The following is a 25,304-nucleotide window of genomic DNA, read 5'->3' on the forward strand; positions in this document are numbered from 1 at the left end:
CTAAGTCTTGTTTGGTCTTTTGTGTGTGCTGATCATTTGTTCTGAGAACTATAATAAGGAAATAAATCATGGAAAGTAGAAGAATTGATAAATAAAAGGCTAGGCTAGTTGTTTTGAGTTTGTAGTGTGCTGTTCATGATTCTACCGTAACTTATCCTTTCATCCAAACTTGTTTTCTATGTGGTTGATCCTAAAACTTACATATTCCATTCCCTGCTTATCTTATGAATTTTATGTGTTTTGGATGGTCTAAAATTGAATCTAAAGCTTAGCTTGTATCTTCTTTGTTCACCATACCTATTATAAACCTATCAAAGTTGGAATTTATCATGCCCAATGTAATGTTAAAAATCAAAGCTGCCTTAAGAAGAGTAAGTGTAGTATCTGTATTGGACTTTGTGACTTTGCTTAAGCCCTTTTGTGGCTTAAACACATGATTTCCACCCTTACTTGTTTGTTTGGAGTCTTGATATGTTTTGAAAATAATTCCCAAGTCTAAAGATAGTTTCATGCTCCTTTATTTTATAAATTTACTGATCCTGTCTTGACTACCCTTTATGGCCTATAAGACCCTGCTTGATCCTGCATTTGTGTTTGGACCTATCTTTTTAATTATGGGATTGAAACTAAGTTAAACCATCATTTTTAAAATTATGCACATGTTCCTATGAGACTGTTTATGGATTAAAGTGATCCTTGAATTATTAATTGAGACCTTTGTGATCAAATGATAGAACTTAGACTATGATCCAAAGAACCTGGGAAGTAATTGGTGAGCCTGCACCCTGTATTGTTTGATACTTAGACCTGCTTAAGTCAAAACTAGTATAAAGAGGACCGTAGATCCTAAACTAGTCTCTGTGACTTTTTGGTAAGTGAGGAATGGGCTCAAAAATGGCTTTCTGGCATTGGTTCAGCTTTTTATTGACTAAAAAATGAACTCTTTATCATACAATTCATTGTCTTGTCTCTCTTAACTACTGATTTCCTCTAAAAAGCTAGGAATTAGGACCATTAGTATGTTGATTGTCGCCTCTACCCTGTTCTTTTCCCCTTCACCTCTTGGTTCTGTACTTCTTTGCTTCATTATTCCTCCACTGTTGCTGCTACTTGTTTTGCCATCTTGAAACCTGTCCTACTCCTCTTGATTGTGCTACTGCTGTTTCTGAACTTTGACACTTAATATGCCTTACACCATCACTCTTATCATTTCTAAAACTACCTGATTCATCTGTTTCTACGACTAGTTGATCTATTCTGTGACCTTCTTGCGTTATATGCATTGAAAATTGACATTAAGTTGCATTATTATAGAACTCTTTGCTTGCTTGTTTTGCCTTGGCTGGTAACTGGAACTTGACCTTGAAATTGGGTGGATTTCTGGGGAGGTTTATGGCTTGCATATAACCTGAATATGGTGTTTGGAGTTGAGGTTAATTGAATATTGCAATGTATATCAAGTGCATATGTGGGGTATGCCCTTCAAAGGGTTTTGCTCCTCATATTTTAGTAATATCCTAGTAAGTATATCATGTATATTACAGCTTTGACACTTAGAAAAATTTGAGAAGTAATGGGGGGTAATATACCAGTGGTATATCATATATACCACCCATTTGACACTTAGGAAAATTTTAAGAGAAAAAATAGTTTGGGCTTTGGGCCAGCTATTAGTGTCTCCATGCTTGACTTAGTATTACTACTATTTTGGGTCTATTTTTTACTTGGGCCGCCTGATTACCTACTGTTATCAGTATAATAAATGGGCTTGGCCCAATAATGTTGTGATTAATTTTTGGCTATGTAATAATTATTCTACGTTTCATTTCCTAGTTAGTTCAATTTATGAATGTATACTAATATTATGCATACCTGTTTGCATCTTTGTCCACCCAAACCAGTTGGGGCCCACTAATGGATCTAGATCGAGTCAACCCAACTTAGAGCGAAATGGAGCATACGTTGGAATTAAGACGAAACTGATTGCACAAACATTTTCCTTTTTGGGCTTGGTTGGCCCAAATTCTCTATCTCATTTAAATTACGTACTTTAAATTATTATTTGCATAATTATTGTGTCAATTGGAACCCTTATGAGATTATCGTATTTTAAAAGTTGCCAAAAATGAATTTGGCACAAATTTAAGACTAGTTCTAAGGTATTAATGCAAGTTGGGACTGATTTTGATTAAAAGGACCAAAACTGCTGATTTTTATGAAATTTGGGATTGATCTAAACATTTATGAAACCTGTGGACTTATGACATATGGACTGATTTAGACCAATATTCAAAACTTGTGGGACTAATTGTGATTATTTAGACTTAGACTAAAAAGTAAAATTTGACTAGAAAAGATAGAATAAAAAATAGACTATATATATGTAGAATACTATATAGACTATAATAGTATGCCTAAATTATTTTCTTTAAAAACTAATTTCTATACTTAAAAAATATTTTTCCAAAACTATTTTTTGGATGGACTTACGCAGAGTCCTACTTAGGCTAAGAACCTTCGGGTATTAGCCTAAGTGTTCTAGTCCGACACCCTAAACGCCCAATTTTTAGCAAAATTTTATCATGTTTGTTTCTTGAAATATGGTATATTTTGCATGAATGGATAAAATCTTTTGTTGCGGAAATATAAGCTTTTTTTTTACCATAAACAATTTATATCTACAAAGGCATACTATTAGAACTCGTAGGTCAATCGTATTTTACGGATCCTTAATACCGAGGTTCCTAACACTTTTCCCGGAAAATCACCAGAACCCATACCTATATTTTAGTTAGATTAGGATTCTTTTAAAATGTAACCATTTCTGAATGAACCCTTTTCGAACTGATTTTCCTAATTTCCTAAAAAATAAGTGGCGACTCTAAAATAAAGTCCATTTAGAGCACCATTCACGTAGAAGTACATTTTTTTCTTTTTTCTCGTACGATTGACAACCGTACTTCCCCGGGACACTTTTCTTTTTAAATGAGGCAAGGGCAAATACGAATTGGAAAAAATAGAACCGCTACAGATGGCGACTCCGCTGGGGACAATCTAAGGTTCTAACCATAAGGGTTCCAATAATTTGTGTGTTTGTACGATATAAATTGCTCAAGTGATATAAATTATTTATGTGTTTAAATCTCTGCAAAATATAACTATCATTCATGCATGCATACTCCGCCACTCTTGGCATTTATTTTACATTTTTCTAAAGGGTGACGACGCGGGATGAGCTGCGGTCATACCTTCACTAAAAGAACCTTTTGATATATTCTTTGGAGGTCTCTAAGGTCGAGTGGGCATGCGGTCATCCCACAGCCTTAGAGAGCCCACCCCCAGCTTGTCCGCTTGGGTAACCTGTGTCATTTGTTTGAAAGACCACTCTAGAATAATTAGCGTAGAACGAAGTCAAATCCTTACTGATAGAGCGCATGCTGAACATAGACCGATTTGGGTATCTCAGACCTACTTGAATCAGACAGGAAAGACACCTCACTGTGTTCAGATGGTGTAAAAACCTGAAGACACTGCATTCCACTATTTGCTATCTGGAAGCATTATTGTGCCATATGTGAAATAAATTACTGTTCCTGGGGGCGGGGAACTAACAGTGTTCTGTCTTGCAGATGTCTCCAGATGTGCAGTTTGATATGGTTGTGGGTCTACCACTAGGTTTAGTGATGTGGTGGGAAGGATTGACTAATGATCAGAAGAAAGAAATAAAGAGTTGTATAGGGCATCTTCCTTTATTGATGGATATGACTGAGGATTCGGGCCTGCTAGAGATTATCACTGGTTACTGGGACAATGACAGAATGGTGTTCAGATTTGGAGTGATAGAGATGACTCCCACTTTAGAAGAGATTAGAGATGTCTTGGAAAGCGTAGGAAGCGCTAACAGATCCAAAAACAAATTAGCTCAAAATATCCTCATCCCTCACAAACCTACCCCAAAAGAAATCAAAGACATATTTGTTGTCAACAAAGCCGATTGGGCATAGGGACCCACTATAGCCTTTAGAGAGTTATATGGGAGGTATTCATCCAAACAGGGGTACGAGAACCACATCTTTGAGTTTTCCTCACTCCAATCCTGGGAAGCCAACCAAACACTAGCATTTATCACCTGTCTACTGTGAACCATGGTATTTCCACTAAATGCCTCCCTAGCTATTGACACTCGAGTTGTCTTTGTTGCCCATGTTGTCCTTAGGGGAGTTACAACGAATGGGCTTACTACATATTTTGACATCATCCCTATTATCTTATCAGATATATACCGAGCTTGGGGAAATGCCGCAACCGTTGTTATTATTTTCGGGGTTGCAACCTCTTAGTTCAATGGTGGATACTTATATAGGAGTGGTATATCTACCCGCCGAGATCCGGCCCTGAGAGAGGATGATTTGAGAGTCGCCGCTATGCCTTGGGGGGTTCAAGACAAGAAAGGATGAGCTCACATCTTTTCCAGACTGAGAGAAGAACATATCAGGTGGAGGGTATCTGATTTTCATTCCAAGACTATTTGTGTTAAGAGCCGTAGGCATCCATATCTACCGCTTATGGGCATTAGGGGAATCAGACCCTACGCACCATTGAGAGTACTTAGGCAGTTTTGTATGAGACAAGTTATTCCGAATGTGGGTAATATGGGAGAGTTTGTACGAGATTATGAAGAGGGTCGTATTAAAGGTATAAAAGATGCTCAGAAATATTAGAAGAATGTGATAAGGGAATATAAGTTGGATGAGGATCCAAACAATCCAAGTCATGATGAAAACTACTACGAGTGGCTTAAGGCTGAACTAGCTGGTACCGCTACTCCAGGGCCGTATCTGTACAGATTTCCCGTAGATAGGGAAGCAGCGAATGCAATTCAGGTTAGAAGAATGAAGCAACGAATAGAAGGAAGAGAAATGGATTATCAAGTAAAAACAAAATATGACCAACAGATAATTAAGAGTTTGACAGACGAGGCAGATGCCTCCTTGAAGAGGCTAGAATGGCTTGACACTTTTGTTAAAGGAGCCATAAATACAGGGATGTCGTTGGCTGCCGATCAGAGGGGTCAGTGGAGCGGGACAGCATTGATGCCAGCCCATGTGGCCATTCAGACCGCCCTCTGAAGGGCCAAGAAGGAACGAGATGATAGAGAGCAGATTTCAGTCCGTGGAGTGGACTTTTTCTGATTATTGCATTTTATTTACTCTAAAAAGCCTTGTAAATCCACTTGGAAAAATATTAATGAAAAGCACGGGGATTTTTATTTTCTTGGGAACGATATATTTGTTTTACATATGGCACAATTCTGCTTCTTACGCAAGTAACCTTGGAGCAATGAGGTATAGGAAAGTGAATTATATATTGTCTAAATGCTTATTTGATATGACTGCTGTGTGAAAATCATATATTTTATCTAAACTCTTGATTGGTCCATATTCCGGTCACTACCCAAAAGAAAAAACCAAGGAAATAACCCCTAAAATAAATTTAGCTCCACTTTTAAAAGGTTGATTTGCTAATAGGAAATGGAGACTCCAGACAGCATGAGTGCGACTTCTCCTTACGTCAACCTAGTTAGTGATGATGAGGACATGTAAGAAACAAGTGAGAAAAATCGACAATGGGACGATAGAATGGCCCTAGCAACTGCTGTAATGAAAGAGCCTGTACAAACCACTAAGGCGGCTAATGAGAAAATGAAAGAAGCAGAAACTCTCCTAGCTTATGTTGAGGAACTAACAAAGCAACACCCTGCCAATCGGGTAAAACAGGGAAAGGCGCCTGAAGCACCACTTGGGAGTTATGTCCCACTCAGTCAACAAGAAGGGCTTGACCCCATACCATATGGAGATGACGAACTACTTATCCCTAATATGAAAGTCTATGGAGACCCGCACGAATCTCAGTTCGAAGAACCTCCAGTTTCATGCACAGTTGTTCTTAAAGGCACAAGATCACACAATTGGGGTACACTAGTAGAATTGTCCAAACAAGAACTCTTGGAGACCTTGGGACGTTTTGGAGTGTACGCACAAATCCCAAACCTGTTGCCACCATGCGCTCCTTCTATGATTTACAGAAAATGCCTCTACCACCGAAGTCAGTCAGGACATATAGCCAATGAGTGCGGAGCATTGGAAAGGAAGCTTATCCAATGGATTGACCAAAGGAGAATTAGCCAACAGTGGGGGCTCCACTCTTTCCTGAATCATGACCAAGGAAGAAATCATCCAGAAAGGATATCAAAGGTTAGGTTTTGGAGAAGTGACTTTTCCAAATTCGAAGAGTCATACGCCAGGATTCACTCCCTACTATGTAGTGTGAAGAAGATAAGAGCGGTGCCACAAACCTATCAGGGTCTCCCAGGATCTCCAAAAGAAAGGGTTTGCGTATATCACCATGGCCGCCCTGGCCACGACATTGAAGAATGTGTGAATTTGAAGGTTGAACTGGAACGCCTCATGAATGAAGGTTATGTTTGGATTGTCGCGGGAAGACAAGGATAGAAGATGAAAATAAAGAAGACGATGAAGACCCATTTAGTGTGGTTGGGTAGAAAACATAAGTATCCCTTTATTGCTTTCAATAAGATAGAACATCCTTTCCCTTTTATGTAAACGGAATCACGCCAACCTGATATCCCACTGGGAATACCTGGGAAGCCTACTTAAGGCCTGGTCAGGGTAGAAAAACTAAATTTCAGGTAGCATAGGAAAAAACTTTTTCTGTGTATGCCTGAACTACGGATGGACCTGATTTCCCTTTGGTGGGATACGTAGTCAGTCTATTTAAGACTCAGTCCTTTTATAATAAAAATTAAAATCCCCCCTTAGTAAAGGATGGGTAGGAGCAAATCAACCAAAAAAATCATTTACCGAAAAATTAATATTCCCAAAAATACAAAAAGACCAAAATACCCTTGGAATGTGAATCAGTCAAGAGTTGAAATAAAATATATGAATCTATGTGCTATAAATTGCAAACAACGTGATATCTTGTGTTTCGTGCCTAAATCTAATGCTAACTTGGGAGCTTTTGAGTTGTTTTCTCTTATAGACAGGGGTTGATTCACTGGCACCAGTTACTCGATCAAAAGCTGTTGCAGCGTCCTTAAACCCTCAAGAAGAAAACATGCCTGAAACTCCACCACCAAACAACAACCAAAACAGAACTGCTTTAGTCGAGGGTACCCCAACAGCTGACATAGCTAGAATGCCTTTGGAAGAGGCCATTAACCTGCTGATAAGGCAGTTGGCTGAAGCTAGAGAGGAAGCCGCCCGTCTGAGGGCCGGAAAGGAAAATACTACTAATATTGAGGCTAAGAGACCTCCACCCACTTTCCTAAATCTAAATTTACAAATTCCTAACCATTTCCTGTAAGCCCAGACTGGGCTACTTTTCAAACTCCACTACACCAAAATACCACCCATGTAGGGAATTCCTCCCACCAAACCCCAGCTTTTCAAACACCTGCTCACGCTACAAACACAAATGCTTATCAAACCCCTCGGGCAATAGGAGTTCCTCTGATTCACCCCGTGCAACCAAATGTCACTTTTCAAGACCATTTCACCCATATTGAATCTCCGCCAGAACTAGAGAACATGGAAATGTTCTTTGAAGCAAGAATACACAAGATCGAAAAGGAAATGGGGAAGAAAATTGTTGAACTGGAACATAGCTCTAAAAAGAAAGAGGGGTTAAGATACTTTGATTTGTGCATACATCCAGACCTGGGTCTGCCAGAAGGCTTCAAAATTTCCAAATTTGATCACTTTAATGGGTCAGGCAGTCCCAGAGCCCACTTGAGGGCTTACTGTGACCAGTTGGTTGGAAATGGCGGAAACGAAGCTTTGCTCATGAGGTTTTTTAGTCGAAGTCTGTCAGGAACAGCTATGGAATGGTTTATCACTCAAGACATTAGCTGATGGAAAACATGGGAAGAAATGGCAAGTTCGTTCATGGAAAGATTCCGCTTCAATGTGGAAAAAATGTGCCTGATCGCTTCTCATTGGAGAAAATTCATCAGAAATCGACTGAAACCTACAGAGAATATGCCAGTCACTGGAGAGATGAAGCGGCACATGTGCAACCACCTATGACTGAAGCTGAGCTGGTAGCCGCATTCATACGGTACCAAGAAGTTGATTGTTTTGACAAAATGATAACTATGAAAGGGAGTTCCTTTGCAGATTTAGTCGCCGTTGGGGGAGGATATCGAAGATGGCCTCAAGATCAGCAGGATTGTTAGTGTACTAAATGGATCAGGTGTGTCTGGCGCCACAGGTGGCAAAAAGAAGAGAGAAGACATAGCCTATGTTTCTAGAACTACTAGTCCAAAAAGCCGAGGAAAAGAGATGACCCACAAAAATCAAGATAACTATCAATCACCTCCACCAACCAACTATATAACCACTTCACCCCAATATATCCCAATGTCTGCGTGCTACGCACAACTTGGCTGCCAAGATCCACAACCAAATTATCAAATACCAGTACCTAGCAACCAAGCTCCACGACCAAATTATCAAATGCCAGCACCCAATAACCAAGCTCTACAAAATCAGACTTTCCAAAACCAGCCTCAGCCCGCAAACTATGAGGCACCCCAAAAGAAACCTATGAGAGCATTCACTCTTTCACCAGAATCAAGGACTAGTTTATTTGCTAAGCTAAGAGACGTCGGGCAAATAAACGTTGTTCCACCAAAACCTACTAATCCCATTGATCGATGGTACAGGCCGGATTTCACTTGCGCTTATCATTCGAACCAAGTTGGTCATGTTACACCTCAGAACTTTAGGTTTGCTGAGCGGTGAAGGGACTAACGTATGTTAAGGTGAACATGATGTCCCTACAAGTAAGAAGGGATACTTAATATTTCTAATTAAGATTCCAAAGAAGTTAAAGGCAAGGGAGAAAAGCTCGTTAAATGAAACTTCACCGCAGTGCTGCGAAAGGGGGTTCGACGGTCGTTCTTTGTACCGTCGGATGAGCCGATGCTTCGTCGATTGTGCCATAAAATTAAGCTGGAGCGAAGACCATTCGACGAACAGGTCGACGCTCCGTCGATCAGTTCGACGGACCGTTCTTCTCACCGTCGAATGAAAAGAAATAACAGATTACTCACTGGAAATTTAACGACCTCGATGGCCAGATCGACGCTCCGTCGATCGCACCGTACATCTCGATCGGGACTGATTTCATGATTTAAAATAAGGACCCTCCCTCATTTTTATTTCATTTCATCTTCATTCTCCACACACCAAAGAAACCTCTAGAACCTTCTCCTTCATTCATCCACAAGAAATCAAAGGAAAACCATGGTCAACTACACCAAACCCATGAAATCAAGTGTATGAAACCCATTAAAAGTTCATCTAAGCCAAGAAAACTCAAGAGAAGTGAGTTAGGGTTTTGGTGCAAGAAGAGGAGCTCCCCTTGAGTGTTGTTCATCCATCATCTAAGGTGAGTTTTATGACCCTTTTATATGGTTTGAGTGGTAAAAGCTGAAACACTTGGATTGTGGAAAGACATAGAAATCGGGTCATGAATGTGTGAATAGTGTCATTGTTGAATAGTGATTGCGATGAATCATGAATGTTGGTATGCTGTGATTGTGAATATGTTATTAGTGATATTTAGACCATGGAATAAGTATTATATATGAGAAAACGCAATAACGAGTTATAATCATAATTGTGGAGAAATCAAAGAGAAATGGTGAATTGTGGTAAGTGAGGATAAATGATGATTGTTGTTGCTATATTGTGAATGTTGTTATTAACGTTTCAGAGTTGATATAGAATGTGGGAAAAGTAGTATAAACAAAGGAAGTGCTGCCCAATTTTCCCTAGAAATAGTGAAATGTTCTTATAGCCGAGTAGCTAATGTTAATGCAATTCCTCTTGAAGGTAGAAACGTGGGCACCAAAGGAAACCAAGAGAACGATAGATTAGTTAAGCGCAAAAGGTATGTGAGGCTAGCCCTTTCTTTCTAATGGCATGAATCCCATAGCATGACTTTCTTTCTTCTCCACGAATCTCTTAAGTTCTAGAAAGATATGAGCCTATATTCCTAAATAGCTACACAAGCTAATGAGTTAAAGTATAGAAGTTCTAGATGTTCATGATATGATGTTCCTAAATATTCAATGATGTCATTTATTGCTTACACTCACCTCATGTACTATTCCCTTCAAGGTGAGGCAGGATGTTAATGAGTGCTCCATAAGGAAATCGGGGGATCACGACCTTACGTCACCCCGATAAAGTATAGTTGTCCTTGAGTCTGTATGGATGCACTATGATGAGCATATTATGATAATGATGTAACACCGCGCCTAATTGGCCGGGCAGTCACCGCTAAGGCGGGCAGCTATACACCATGGCCAGATGGCATGGGCAGACACCACTAGTAGGCGGCATGAGATGATACCCCGGACGCGGGAGGCCTGGACGCAAGCTAATGATTATCACACCTATCCGATATGGACGGGCAGTTTGTACATTTATGCATATATGATATGATGATGATTTTAAGTAAGCCAGCATGCATCATTTTCTTTATATTTGACAATCAGATACAAATGTTCCTTATTGATGCTTCCTTTATTTCATCGACGTAATAATATTATTGTTTATGCCTTTCATACTCAGTACAATGTTCGTACTGACGTCCGTTTTCTTTGGACGCTATGTTCATGCCCACAGGTAGATAGGGAGGTGATCTTGATCCAGACTCGTAGGAGTTGTTAGCTCTTTGAGAGCACTCCATTGTTCCGGAGGTGCTTATGGTTATCCTTTTATGTACATGTATGTTTTGGGCACGACGGAGTCCTGTCCCGTCCGTATGTCTAGTACTCTAGTAGATGCTCGTAGATATGCAGTGTGGGTGGTAAGGTCTCACGAGGTTACTACCATGTATATATATATATATATATATATATGTATATATACATATATATATATATATATATATATATATATATATATTATTTCAATGACCAAAAGGCTTGTGCATATAAAGTATTATGTTTTGAAATGAAAGATGAATTTCCTTATGCTTTGAGTATAAAAATTGATGAAAGAGCATTAAATGAGTAAGAGAAGTAATAGAATGAGCGGTGCTCAGTGGCTAGCCCCGGGTACCCGTCGCGGCCCGGGTCGGGTCGTGACAGGTCATGCCAGCAAATATTACATAAAACTAAGGCACAAACTACAAGATATGATTGACAATCATGAGCTTATCCTGGAACCAACACCTCCAAATGTGGACACAAATCCGCTCCCAAAGCATGGAGGGAACCAAATTCACATGATAGAAAGAGCCGATAAATGGGAAGAGAGCCTTGTGATAATTCGTCCAAATATTGAAGGGTTGAAAAACACCGACGCCTCCTTGTCTTTGCAAGAGCGAAAAGAGGTGTTAAGCCCTTTGACAAAGAAATCTGAGACATATGTTGTAGCCAAGAAAGAGCCCTTCGTGCTCAAATATCCCTCAACAGTCGCTCGAATTCAGAACGAGCCGTTCATACTCAAAACATCGGGACCAGTTGAGAATGCACCTTTTGTGATCAAACCACCGCATCTGACAATGGTCAATAAAGGAAAAGAAATAGTTGTTGTGGTCTAGGGTATGACCAAGTCTGGGAGGTGTTATGCTCCAGAAGATCCTGTGCTCAAAGCGCCAGGTCGCAAAAACCCTCAGAAAAGACCAATCACAGAAGGCGAAGCCGAAAATATTTGGAGGTAAATGCCAGTCAAGGATTATTTGATTGTTGAGCACCTGTATAAGACTCCTACCAGGATATCAGTAATGTCATTATTACTCAGTTTGTCAAAACATCGCTTAGCCTTGATGAAAGCTTTGGATGAAGTCTAAGTTCCCGCCGGCACTACAAGTGAAACATTGGCTGAGATCGTGGGGTATGTTGTACGAACGCATAGGCTATCATTTTTTGACGATGAACTACCAAGGGAAGGTAAGTCCCACAACAAATCTTTGCACATAACAGTCAAATGCCGTGAAAAAATTATCCCTCAAATGTTGATTGATGGAGGGGTTGGGTTGAATGTATGCCCTATGACAACTTTGAAACAACTCGGGTATGATGTTGGCAAAATTCGCTAGAGTCGAACAAAAGTAAAAGATTATGATGGCGCAACCAGCAACCCAATTGGACAAATAGATATACATATATGAATGGGTCCCGCAGAGTTCGTAACAGAGTTCGTCACCATGGATATCAAAACAAGCTTCAACTTACTATTGGGACGACTCTAGTTACACGCCGCTAGAGTTGTAGCATCTTCATTGCGCCAGTCTCTCAAATTCATATGAGATGATCAAGAAGTCATGATTCACGATAAAGGAAGTGTTCACAACTCTCCGGACAACTCCATACCAATCATAGAGAAGTCGCCAATTGGTGCTGATTTTCACACTATTGAACTAGCCATGATAGATCGTAGGGGAGATGATGAAGATATCCCTATGCCACTGGTCTACAAAATGGTTGTTACAACTATGATAAGGAATGGGTTTGAGCCCGAAAAAGGTCTAGAAAAGAACTTACAATGAATCAAAGAACTAGTGAGTCTTAAAAATGGGAAATATCGATTTGGGGTTGGATACGAGCCATGTGAGACAGAAGAGGAAGAAGCAGAATATGGGCCGAGAGGTCCCATTGAAATGAGAAAGGTGTTCCCTCATCTATACCAGTCCTTCACAGCATGCCCAATGAGTCACAACAACAAAGATCCGGAAGAGGGTTTAAGGGCATTGTTTTGGGAAGAGGAATGCGCAGCCATCATTGAAGAATGCTTCGAAGCACTGGATATTCGCCAAGAAGAGCTAGGGGAAACAACAAGTGGATGGACTTCTACCCCGTTGTTCACTCTACGGTAGAAAGAATGCTCATTTTCAGAAAAAACGATGAAAATCGGCTTTGAGGCCCGGCTTGTTGCCTTTTCATGTTTTTATTACGTGTTGCTAAATAACGGAAATGGCTCGATGTTTCATTCTGAATCAGGACCACAGTTTGTACCGCTTCTTTTAAAATTTCAATGAAAACGGCTCAAAGTTTACAATAAGACAAAATCATTTTTCTTCACTTATATAAGTATATAATTAAAATTGCTTTTACATGATTAATAACCGTGTTATTTTATTTTACAGTAATATTACAGAGGCCACAAATAATGTCATAACATGTTACGAAATAAGTAAAAAAGATGATGATCAAGAACAAGAGATAACCGAACCAGAAGGGTTGATAGATGTCGAAGAAGAATATGAGAGCAGACCAACGCCAAACCTAAAGGAAACAGAGGCAGTTAATCTAGGAAATGAAGAGTTGATTCGGGAAACTATAATAAGTGTGCATCTGACAGAAGCTGAAAAAGAAAGGTATCGGAGTTTGTTGAAAGAAGATGAAGATGTTTTTGCTTAGTTGTATGTCGATATGCCGGGTTTGAGTACGAACATTGTTGCCCATAGGTTGCCGATCCTTGAAGGATTTACCCTGGTAAAATAGAAAATCAGGCAGCCTAATCTGATGTCAGCATTCGAATTAAAAAAGAAGTAGAAAAACATATTCAGTCAGGAGTTATTGAGGTGACACCGTACCCAACATGGTTAGCCAACACAGTCTCAGTACCAAATAAAGATGAGAAAATAAGAATTTGTGTGGACTTTCGTGATCTTAACCGCACTAGCCAAAAGGATAATTTCCCACTCCCTAACATTCACATGCTCATTGATAACTGCGCCAAGCATGAAGTGCAATCTTTTGTGGATGGTTACGCGGGCTATCATCAGATATTGATGGATGAAGAAGATGCTCAAAAGAAGGCATTCATCACACCATGGGGAGTGTATTATTACCGGGTAATGCCCTTCAGGCTCAAGAACTCCGACGCTACTTACATGAGGGCGATGACCACTATTTTTCATGATATGATGCACAGAGAGATTGAGGTGTATGTGGACGACGTCGTCATCAAATCCCGAGTGGGTGAGGACCACCTCGAACATTTAAGAAGATTCTTTGACAGACTCCGCAAGTACGATTTGAAGTTGAATTCTGCAAAATGTGCATTTGGAGTGTCTGTTGGAAAATTACTAGGATTCGTAGTCAGTCGTCGTGCTATTGAGTTAGATCCCACAAAGATCAAAGTAATCTAAGAACTACCACCACCAAGAACGAAGAAAGAGGTCATGAGTTTCTTAGGAAGGTATTATATTGGATGCTTCATCGCCCAGTCCACAGTAATCATAGAACCAATCCTCATACTCCTCAAGAAAGATGCTGTAACTAAATGGATGGAAGACTGTCAGAAAGCCTTTGACACAATCAAGAGATACCTATCAAATCCGCCCGTTTTGGTCCCGCCAAGGCTGGGATGTCCTTTGTTGCTATACATGTCAGTATCAAAAAATTCTTTTGGGTGCATGTTGGCACAAAATAACAAAACAGACAAGAAGGAGAAGGCTATCTATTACATCAGTAAGAAGTTCACACCCTGCGGATATTTCTTGGTGGAAAAGACGTGTTGCGCTCTGACTTGGGTGTCTCAGAAGTTAAGGCATTATATAGCCGCATACACAACTCATCTAATCTCAAGAATGGACCTCCTAAGGTACATTTTTCGCCAGCCTATGCTGATAGGGAAGTTGGCCAAATGGCAAATGCTATTAAGTGAGTTCGACATTCAATACGTCGCACAGAAAGCAGTTAAAGGGCAAGCATTGGCAGATATACTATACCGTACCTCTGTGGACTTACTTCCTGGATGAAGAAATAATGAAAATTGAGGGTGAAGAAAATGGAGACGAATTAGTCTGGAAAGTATACTTTGATGGAGCGGTCAACTTTAAAGGATCAGGAATTGGAGCCGTCTTGGTTTCGGACTCAGGCCAATATTATCCAATGGCAGCCAAGTTGAGCTTCAGTTGCAACAACAACATGGCTAAATACGAAGCATGTATCTTAGGTCTACGTTTAACCCTCAACATGGATCTGAAAGACCTTCAGGTAATTGGCAATTCGGATTTGTTGATTCATCAAGTTTGAGGAGAGTGGGCCACCAAGAACCAAAAGCTCATACTGTATGCTGGACTTGTGCAAAGATTGGCACATCAGTTCCAAGAAGTCAAGTTCAAACACATACCAAGAACCTAGAATGAGATTGCTGATGCATTGGCAACAATAGCATCCATGATTCAGCATCCCGATAGTAGATACATTGATCCTGTCAAAGTTGAAATCAGAGATCAACCAGCTCACTGTGCTTTTATAGAGGCAGAGACTGATGAAAAACCTTGGTACATTGACATCAAAGTGTACTTGGAGAGAAGAGTACCCTGAAGGAATCACCTTAAATCAGAAGAAGACTATCAGGAAGTTAGCGAATGGTTTCTTCCTCAACAAGAGTGTCCTGTACAAAAGAACCCCGGATTTGGGGTTGCTTAGATGTGTTAACTCTATTGAAGCTATAAGATTGATTGAAGAAGTACATATCGGAACCTGTGGGCCTCACATGAATGGGTTCGTGCTAGCAAAGAAAATCTTAAGAACAGGTTATTACTGGATAACCATGGATAATGATCATAGCAAATTCGTCCAAAAATGCCACAAGTGCCAAATTCATGGAGATTTGATAAAGGTTCCTCCGACAGAACTGAATGTTATGACGTCACCTTGGCCATTCGCCGCTTGGGGCATGGATATCATAGGTACAATTGAGCCAACTGCGTCAAACCAACACTGCTTCATTTTGGTCGCCATAGACTACTTCACCAAGTGGGTGGAAGCAGCATCTTATTCATCAGTAACAAAGAAAGTAGTCACAGATTTTGTGCACAACAACATCATATGCCGATTTGGTATCCCAGAATCAATCATAACAGACAATGGGGCTAATCTGAATAGCCACTTGATAAAAGACATGTGTGCGCAGTTTCGAATCATTCACCGGAATTTAACCGCATACCGACCACAAATGAATGGGGTTGTGGAAGCTGCTAATAAAAACATCAAGAAGATCCTCAGAAAGATGATCGATAACTACAAAGACTGGCATGAACAACTGCCTTATGCATTATTGGGATATCGCACTACTGCCAGAACTTCAATTGGAACCACTCCATACCTGTTGGTGTATGGCACTGAAGCAGTAATACCAACCGAAGTAGAAATCCCTTCACTTTGAATAATACAAGAGGCTGAATTGGACGATGCATAATTGATCCGCAAGAGGTATGAGCAACTTGCTTTGATAGATGTAAAGTGAATGATCGTTGTTTTTCATGGTCAATTATACCAACAAAGAATAGCGCGAGCTTTTAACAAGCATGTGAGAACTAGGGTGTTTCAAATCGGGCAATTGGTGCTCAAACGAATATTCCCTAATTAAGAGGAATACAAGGAAAAGTTTGCACCAAACTGGCAAGGGCCCTATATGGTGCGAAAGGTACTATCAGGAGGAGCAGTGGTACTTGCTGAAATGGATGGTCAGGAATGGCTAAGAGCAAGAAATTAAGATGCCATCAAGAGATACAACGTGTCAAGAAGAAGACGACTCCAAAGATTCAGAGTTTCTATAGTTTATGTTGCTTTAATTTCGTTTCCTTTGCTTGTAACTTTGCATTTTTAGAAAAAAAACAAATCCAAAACCATGTACGAACTACGCAAGGACCTGATTCCCTATACTTATAAAGGGATACGTAGGCACTTTTCCAAGCTCGGTCGCTTTAACCAAAAAATTCAAAATTATGTATTTTGAACTACGTTACGACCTGATTCCCATTTGGGATACGTAGGCGCTCTTTTGAGTTCGATCTCACAAAAACATTTCGATATGTTTACCCTAAACTACATTTCGACCTGATTCCCCAAACGGGATACGTAGGCGCTCTCCCGAGCTCGGTCATTCCAAAACAAAATCCCAATAAACCTTAAAGAAACCTCGGAAATGTTTTAGCAAGAGAAAGATAAAGGTAACCCCACAAGGAAACTGGGGTACAATTTTTTAGAGGACCTAAAAAATTCTTTAAATATATCAGCTCTAAGGAATGGACTGATTAAAATTTCTACACTGGGGCAGAACTTTTGAGAAGGATCTAAAAAATTCCTCAAGCACGGTGAAATCAAGAATTGACAAGTACACACCTACACTGGGGCAGAAGGAATTTATGAGAGGGTCTCAAAAATTCCTTCGACATAGCGAAATTCAAGTCGGTATAAAGATGTATACAAACTGGGGAAAAATTTTCGAAAGGGATTCGAAAATTTCACAAGTCGAGATCAAGAAGGAGAAAAAGAGACGGGAGACCTTGTTTGAGTAACCAATGTCATGACATTAAAAGGGCGTGTGTAAAATATATCATTTTCGAAACATATATAATATACCAAAATACATATATTCTCCAAAAATCATCGCCCAAAAACTTTTCAGCTCTACTAGAAAAATAAAAGATTTTAAGGGAAATGAGCATCATTTCCTGCTGAAGTATGAACGGAAAAAGTCCATGAATGAATAAAGAAATCCATGCGCAGGGAGAGCGGTCGACCATATAAGAAACTGACAAATTTTCTGTCGATGCAGGAACAAACAAGCATGGATGTTTTACACTAACTCGTTTGCTAGAATGTTTAAAACAGGGTAATGACAACAAGATAAGTAAAGAACAAGCTTCAAGGAATAGCGGTGCAAAAGAGTATACGAAAGGGTAACGAAGCCCTCTCTAAGTAAAGTTTGCTTTACGCTAATAAGTTTGTTCGTTTTGCAGAGCACGGAGATTTTTTACAAAAGAAAATTTTTAAAGATTACTGAAAGATATAATGACGATGCCAAAACCCTGGTATCCACTAAACAGTATTGTGTCAAGGTATTGAGACCGCGGCCTAGACGTCGCATGGCTTTACTTGATACATTGACTGATTAGACATCATAAAAATCTAAAAATTTAAAACGACGCGTTGATATCGGTATCGAAACGCCGTATTCACAATCGAGTCAAGTCCTTTTGGAAGATGTGAACCCCTGTCGACGGGTGGGTATTCTTCCCCGGAGTAAAAAAAAAAAAGGTATCAGCCTTGCCACCGAGGCAAGTTTCACTCTTCAAAATGACGATATGGATTAAACGACTACGTGCCAAAGGGACTAGTCATCATCCATATATATAGCAAAAAATAAGTAGCATAATTCCGAGGTTGATGTCCACAATCGTTGAAATACGAATATGATTCCTACATCAAGATTTGCGGTCGCTACTGCAGTTTATTTCAAGTTAACGTAATCATGGTTCAGGGATAGTGGTAGTCATGAGAAAGTGCTCCGCACTTGAATATGCAGTAATTAACTTGAATACTCTAACTAAATGTTGTAATTCTGGACACAGAGGTTAGTAGTCATCATGAAAGGAATATGATACTGCACTCTGATGTGCAGTCTGCATTTGGGTATTTATGACTATAAGTGATGTAGTCCCGAACTGTTATATCGCAAGCTTCGTATGAGGATAACGATGCAGTCGACACTAGATTTGCGACAGTCACTGCAATACGCGAAAATGATGTGAATCCAAATTTTCAGAGGTGGCGGATGTCATAAGAAACAAAAATGACCCCGCACTTGAAAACATGGTTTTCATTAGTAGCATCTTGCTTACGAAAATGATAACCGGACTGGGGTGTGTAGTTTCGCAAAAAATGCGGTATAGCCCGACCCAGATCCCAATTGAAGATATCATTAAATGATGAAAATATCTGAAAATGACGAGAAAGGAGCCGGTCAAAGTATCGTGATTATTATCCAGAGTAGATCATTTTTCAAAAAAAAATACACGAAAAACACACACTTGCAAGAGAAACGAAAGAAGACAGACAAGCATTTGCGAAAAGACGGACATAATGTCAGAAGATAACCTCAATGTCAACAAAACGATAAAATGCCACTCAGGTATGACTATATTAAAATCAAAATTTTCAAAAGACTCACACGCCAGACTCAGCATTTGGAAACGAGCTAGAAGCTACCGAAGATGGAAGCAAAAGTCGGATTCAAAACATGCGGAGCGTACGTGAAACTTTTTCTTGGGCAGCCGATCAAAAACCGTGTATGGGAGTCAAGCTCTCTATACCAGGGATTGGAGATCACTTCAAGCATCAACACTAATAAGTCCTTTCCAAAAACCGCCCCCGGTTCGGATTTTTCAACCAGAAATAGCCAAGGGGATTCCCACATAAAGGGATATTCCTTTTCGGACTATCGAGTCGAACTACAATTGGCCTGATTCCCAAAGCGAGGGATATGTAGGCTACTCAAGTTTTGAGGATCGGCCATATCCCTATAATTATCTCGGGACACCTCGAGGTAGTTTAACGAAAGCTCCTAACTTTATAGTCCTCATAGAGTCAGAACTACAAACGGTCTGAATTCTCATGTACCCTGAGATATGTAGGAAGCCCAGAAACCGGGGTCCAGCCATACTTTCAAAATTTTGCACAAGAAGGGCTGTAATTTCTATTATTCAGTAAAAATTAGGTTTGTCAAATTCGTAGCTCAAGGATGGCCATGCCATCCTTGAACTTCGAAGGGGCAATAGTTGACACCTAATTTTCACCGCATAAAACGCGTATTTTAATTTTCAAATTTTCAGAGTCCAAGACGGAGTAAGAATGCCCTTAAAAATTAAAAATCTAAAAATCCCGAGAAAATTGCAAACATTGACGTTTAATTATTATTTCCATAAAAATTAACAATTACAAGAAATTACGAGTTATTTACTTTCGCAAACATACTTTGAAAAGATGAGACATATCCCGCTCCGTCTATCTTGAAAAAACTGTTAATTAAAAATGACGTATAAGTTACGGCTCATTTTGACTGCATTTTTCACATTCTTGAATATCCTCCGGAACTACATCAATATTAGGTTCATTTTGAAGTAAATATTTTAAATTTGCGAGTTTTAAATTTTTATTAGCCTAAATAACTATTTTATTTAGTTATATATGTATTTATATTACTTAGTCATTATTTGATTTAAATTGGGAAGAGGGTTAATTTAAAACTCTTAAAAACTGGGGGGGAGTTTATAAAAAATAAATACCCCCACTCTTTATTTTCCCCTTTGCCCGATCACCCCTTCCTCGTATCAGGCGATTTCAGGCGACTAGGGTTCCGCCATTGGCGGTCCAGCCACGGCGATTTATGGCCATTTTTGGCCGGACTTTTGAGGGTTTTTGTTCCTTACCACGAGTTTTCGTGATTCCCAGGTTCATTTTCCTCGAATCTGTGTTTTTATACCTAATTGAATCCTAATTTAGGAAGTTACTCTAGGTTCCTCCGTGCTATGGTTGCCATGGGTAGAGCCATGAGCTCTTTGCCATCTTGTGCCACATAACACTTAAGGAAGGAACCTAAGGGGGATTTCCTACGTGGGTTAGTGGTTGGGTATGATTTTGGGGGGATTCTATCTTATTTTTACTATGGTACCGTTAGAATGTAGCATTTTTGTTTTATTAATGAAGAGGCGTACTATCCTATTTTTTCTGATTTTTATTCGAAATTTTAGGGTACAAATAGTGAGATTCTAGCTGTTTTATGTGATTTATATGAAGTTTTGTTGGATATGGCACGAATTAGTACAATTTGTTGGAAAATTTGTTTGTCTTTTACTGAATTTTGAAATTGTTTGAATTAGGATTTAAGAATTGGGGGGAAACTATCTGAAATTCTTTCCATTTCTATCCCAAAACCCTATTCCAGTGCTATAAATAGAAGAGTTTGGTTGCCATTTGGGGGACCTTTTTTTGAGAAATTGTTTGGAGGATTTGAAAAGGGTTCTCCGAAAATTTAAGCCTTCTACTACTAAAAATACTATCAATATACTATCATACCAAGAAATACTACAATATACCAATATACTATATTATACTATCAATATACTGGGGAAAAATAAAAAGCCAAGGGTTGTTTTTCAAAGGATAAGTGTTGGCGTTGAAGTGTGTTGATCTAACCCCTCCCCTATGATATTTTGGTTGCCCTACGAAAAGGTTATACCCTATACTAATTCATCTTCTTCCTGTTTTTCAATCTATTTGATGCACTATCTTGTTCATATTTGATTTTAAAGTTGTTTCAAGTTGCTGTTTTTAGAATATAGCTTGTATACCTGAAATAGCACTATTTATGTTAATGTAAGAGCTGATTGGTTACTGTTTTATTGAAACTTTAAGGCTGCTATGTTATAATGTGGCTTAAAAGGATTTTAAGTGTCAATTATTAGGTGATAAGGCTAAAACAAGTTAAGAAGAAGCAGATGTTGGTTCTAGTTGTTGTTTACATCATTGAAATTTTTTGGTCTACTATGTTATAATAACAGTTGTAATGGAGTTTAAGAGTTGTTAAATGTTAGTTTCTAAGGTATTAAGGCTAAAACAAGTAAAAAAAATGAGTTAAGTGTTAGCTTAGGTTCTTGTTTACTGCTTTATTAGTTGATCTTAAGGGATTGAGGAGCTATTCTTCCTTCTTAGTGACCGCTCGATTATTGTTCTGTGATTTCTGAGCATCCCCAGTTTTGTTGTAACTACTTTAGTGAATTTTATGCATTAATTTGACTAGACTTGTTTAAATATGGTTTTAAGTCTCTATTCTTATTAAATATAGTTTGTATACATGTATTAATACTATTTATGCTAGTATAAAAGTTGTCTAGTTACTGTTTTATAGAGTTTGACTTTTTTGTATATTTAATGTGGTTAACTTTTGCTTAAAGATTGCTTAGTAGTTTGTGTGTTGGTTTGGTAAAGCTGCTATGCTATAATATTACTATGATGAGGTTAAAAGGACTTTTGAGTATTAACTGGTAGATTTAAGGTTAAAATGAAGTAGGTGATAGTTTTGTTTCTTGTTTATTGTTTCATTTGTTAGTTCTTAGGGGCTGGGGTGATATCTTTCCATTTTTGAGACTATTTGGTTACTGTTTTGTAGTTTCTGAGCACCTTCAGTCCTATTATGGTTATTTAGTTCATTTTTCTAAGTTTGTTGGATGACCCTTAATGAAGTATAGATCATTTGGTTTGCCTTATAGATGTTTGTCATGTGTTTGTCATCTAAAACTGCTTGAGGTCCTTTAAAATAAGCCTATGTTCTTGTATTTACTGATTAGTAATTTATTTTTAGTCTAAATGATGTTTTGAAATGACTCTAAAATGGTCATGTGATCTTTAAATAAGCATTGGCCCCCAGAAAAAGAAGGAGTTTAAGTCTTTATCTTTCTTTGAAGTGGTCTGTTTAAGTATATTTTTTTGAAGATTGTGAGGTTTGTCACTTGTTTTAGACTTATATGACCATCTATGATCAATTTAGACTTAAAAAGACCTTGAAAAGCTAAAATATGATACTTGTCCCTGTATTGTTTACATATATTGAACTAGAAGGTATTTAGGCCTTTGGTTTGCTTGCCCTATCTATGTCTATGCTAAACTTGTTCTCACTCCTTTAAGATTGATTCTTTTAAAAAAAAGATTTGCAAAAAATAGTTTTCAAATCCCTAAACCAACAGATCTGTCTGTAAAATCTAATGAACCTTTAAAAATTTTAAACCTCTGATTCCTCTATTCTTCACTAAATGAATGTCAAGACAATAAGAAGAGGATTTGTATGTTTTTGTGATTGTTTGGCTTCACTTTTATGCATTTTGTCATTTTTAGATCTTGCTAGGCACTTAAAAAGTAAAAATCATTCACTTGTTTGCTCTAAGAATCCTGAAACTGCTAAGCATGGTTTGAAGTCTTCTAAAAACTGAGAGTTTTTGTTGAAAAGAAATCAAGACTTGAAAAGCTTATGCTGATTCTGGGAAAGTCTAGGTCTTTTTGGTCTTTTGTGTGTGCTGATCATTTGTTCTAAGAACTATAATAAGGAAATAAATCATGGAAAGTAGAAGAATTGATAGATAAAAGGTTAGGCTAGTTGTTTTGAGTTTGTAGTGTGCTGTTCATGATTCTACTGTAACTTGTCCTTTCATCCAAACTTGTTTTTTATGTGGTTGATCCTAAAACTTAACTTGTTTTCTATGTGGTTGATCCTAAAACTTACATATTCCATTCCCTGCTTATCTTTTGAATTTTATGTGTTTTGGATGGTCTAAAACTGAATCTAAAGCTTAGCTTGTATCTTCTTTGTTCACTATATGGGCATTTGGCCATTTCTATGCATTATCTTTAGTTGCATACCTACTATAAACCTGTCAAAGTTGGAATTTATCATGCCCAATGTAATGTTAAAAATCAAAGCTGCCTTAAGAAGAGTAAGTGTAGTATATGTATTGGATTTTGTGACTCCTTAAGCCCTTTTGTGGCTTAAACACATTATTCCACCCTCACTTGTTTCTTTGCAGTCTTGATATGTTTTGAAAATAATGCTCTAAGTCTAAAGATAGTTTCATGCTCCTTTCTTCTGTAAATTTACTGATCCTGTCTTGAGTACCCTTTATAGCCTATAAGACCCAACTTGATCTTGCATTTGTGTTTGGACCTATCTGTTTAATTCTGGGATTGAAACTAAGTTAAACCATCATTTTTAAAATTCTGCAGATGTTCCTATGAGACTGTTTATAGATTAAAGTGATCCGTCAATTATTAATTGAGACCTCTGTGATCAAATGATAGAACTTAGACTAGGATCCAGAGAACCTGGGAAGTAATTGGTAAGCCTGCACCTTGTATTGTTTGATACTTAGGCCTGCTTAAGTCAAAACTAGTATAAAGAGGACCTTAGATCCTAAACTAGTCTCTATGACTTTTTGGTAAGTGAGGAATGGGCTCAAAAATGGCTTTCTGGCATTGGTTTAGCTTCTTATTGACAAAAAAATGAACTCTTGATCATACAATTCATTGTCTTATCTATCTTAACTACTGATTTCCTCTAAAAAGCTAGGAATTAGGACCATGAGTATGTTGATTGTTGCCTCTACCTTGTTCTTTTCCCCTTCACCTCTTAGTTCTGTACTTCTTTGCTTCATTATTCCTCCACTGTTGCTGCTACTTGTTTTGCCATCTTGAAACCTGTCCTGCTCCTCTTGACTGTGCTACTGCTGTTTCTGAACTTTGACACTTAATATGATGCCTTGCACCATCACTCTTATCATATCTAAAACTACCGATTCATCTGTTTCTGTGACTAGTTGAGCTATTCTGTGACCTTCTTGCGTTATATGCATTGAAAATTGACATTAAGTTGCATTATTATAGAACTCTTTGCTTGCTTGTTTTTCCTTGGCTGGTAACTGGAACTTGACCTTTAAATTGGGTGGATTTCTGGGGAGGTTTATGGATTGCATATAACCTGAATATGGTGTTTAGAGTTGAGGTTAATTGAATATTGCAATGTATATCAAGTGCATATGGGGGTATGCCCTTCAAAGGGTTTTGCTCCTCATATTTTAGTAATATCCTAGTAAGTATATCATGTATATTACAGCTTTGACACTTAGAAAAAATTTAGAAGAAATGGGGGGTTTGACACTTAGGAAATTTTTTAAGAGAAAAAATAGTTTGGGCTTTGGGCCAGCTATTAGCGTCTCCATGCTTGACTTAGTATTACTACTATTTTGGGTCTATTTTTTCCTTGGGCCGCCTGATTACCTACAGTTATCAGTATAATAAACGGGCTTGGCCCAATAATATTGTGATTCATTTTTGGCTATGTAATAATTATTCTATGTTTCAATTCCTAGTTAGTTCAATTTAGGAATGTATACTAATATTGTGCATACCCGTTTGCATTTTTGTCCACCCAAACCCATTGGTGGGCCCCAACAGGACCCACTAACGTATCTAGATTGAGTCAACCCAACTTGGAGCGAAATGGAGCATACGTTGGAATTAAGAAGAAACTGATTGCACAAACATTTTCCTTTTTGGGCTTGGTCGGCCCAAATTCTCAATCTCATTTAAATTACGTACTTTAAATTATTATATGCATAACTACTGTTCCAATTGGAACCCTTATGAGATTGTTGTATTTTACAATCGCCAAAAATGAATTTGCCACAAATTTAAGACTAGTTCTAAGGTATCAATGCAAGTTGGGACTGATTTGATTAAAAGGACCGAAACTGCCAATTTTTATGAAATTTGGGACGGATCTGAACATTTATGAAACCTGTGGACTTATGACATATGGACTGATTTGGACCAATATTCAAAACTTGTGGGACTAATTGTGATTATTTTGACTTAGACTAAAAATCAAAATTTGACTAAAACTTGGCAAAAGATAGAATAA

This window comes from Lycium barbarum, chromosome 8, assembly GCF_019175385.1.
Source record: "Lycium barbarum isolate Lr01 chromosome 8, ASM1917538v2, whole genome shotgun sequence".
Lineage (NCBI taxonomy): Eukaryota > Viridiplantae > Streptophyta > Magnoliopsida > Solanales > Solanaceae > Lycium > Lycium barbarum.